Below are 1,619 nucleotides of genomic sequence, written 5' to 3'. Positions count from 1 at the left end.
AATTAATTAATTAATTATATGTTTTATTTGTGTATTTTTATGCTCTTATTAGTAGTTATTTATTTATTTATTTATTTATTTTATTTAATTTATTTATTCTTTCTTGTGTATATACATGTATATATACATGCATGCATACATGCATGCATGTATATATTGCATGCATGCAAGTTTTATGGTGTACAGTAATGCATATACAATAAAATTAATTAATTAATTAATTAATTAATTAATTAATTAATTAATTAATTAATTAATTATATTCTTCCTTTTTATTCCCTCCTTTGTCTTGCAGTGTTAATAATAACAATGTTTGTTTGTAGTTATTGATAAACCCTAAACCCTAATTAAACCCTAAACCCTAAACCCTAATTTCTCCTAGGGTTTAGGGTTTAGGGTTTAGGGTTTACTGCAGTTATTTTGTTGTTTTATTTTCTTTAAACAATAAAAGAAGTTTATTTATTTATTTATTTATCTATTTATTTATTTATTTATTTATTTTATTTATTTATTTATTTATTTATTTATTTATTTTATTAGTCTTTTTATTATTTCCTTTTAGTTCTTTTTTTAGTAGTCAGATTCAGGTGTACAGACACCGCAAACAGCAGCAGCAGCAGCAGCAGCGCAACAGCAGCAGCAGCAGCAGAGGTTTCTTAGGTGGATAGAGGACGACTGTATTAACAGTAACGCTGCATTCATGCAATGCATGCAGACATGCATGCATCCTTGCCTGCATGCATGCATATTTATATGCATAATTATATTCATGCATGCATGCATGCATGCATGCATGCATGCGTTGCTGCTGTGTGTATATATTATATTAATTTGTTTACTAAGACAGCAGCAGATAAAAAGAGAAGAAATACTTTTTCTTTTCTTTTTTTATTATTTATATTTATATTTTATCTATACTTTTATTATTATATATATTTTATTTATTTATTTATTTATTATTTATTTTATTTATTCTTTTTTATTATATTTATATAAATATAAATATATAGGTAGGTGTGTGTATATACAAACAAAAAAAGAAAAAAAAAAAAAGTTATTTATCTCTTGTATAATAAAGGAGTTAATTAAGGTTATTTATATATATAAAAGACAAAAAAGGAGGAAAAAAAGAATAAAAAAGAACAAAAATAAAAAAAAAAAGAAGAAAAAAGAAGAAAAAGAAGAAAAAAAAAAGAAGGGGCCCCTGTGCGACGAGCAGCAAAAGAAAAGAAGAAAAAAGGGGGGGGGGAAAAAAGAGGAAAAAAAAGAGTAAATTTTTCCCTATAAAAATAAATAAATAAATAAATAAAATAATTAATTAAATAAATTAAATAAAGAATAATAATAATAATATATATACATCATTATATTTGCTGCTGTTTCTGCTGTTGCTGTTGCTGCTGCTGCTGCTGCTGCTGCTGGTTGGTTGTTGTTGTCCAACAAAGGAAGAAGGCTTAGCCACCAGCCCCGTGTATAAGTATAAAAAGAAGGGAATTGTTTATAAAATAAATAAGAATAAATAATAATAAAAAGGAAAAGAAGAAAAAATATTCTTTTTTTTCTTCTTTTTTATTCATAAATATTCCCTAAAAAAAAAAAAAAAAAAAAAAAAAAAAAAT

The sequence above is a fragment of the Eimeria maxima genome, genomic scaffold (assembly GCF_000499605.1).
Source record: "Eimeria maxima Weybridge genomic scaffold, Emw_scaff970, whole genome shotgun sequence".
In the NCBI taxonomy this organism is placed as follows: Eukaryota; Apicomplexa; class Conoidasida; order Eucoccidiorida; family Eimeriidae; genus Eimeria; species Eimeria maxima.
The sequence above is the reverse complement of the archived record's forward strand: the minus strand, read 5'-3'. Positions refer to the sequence as shown.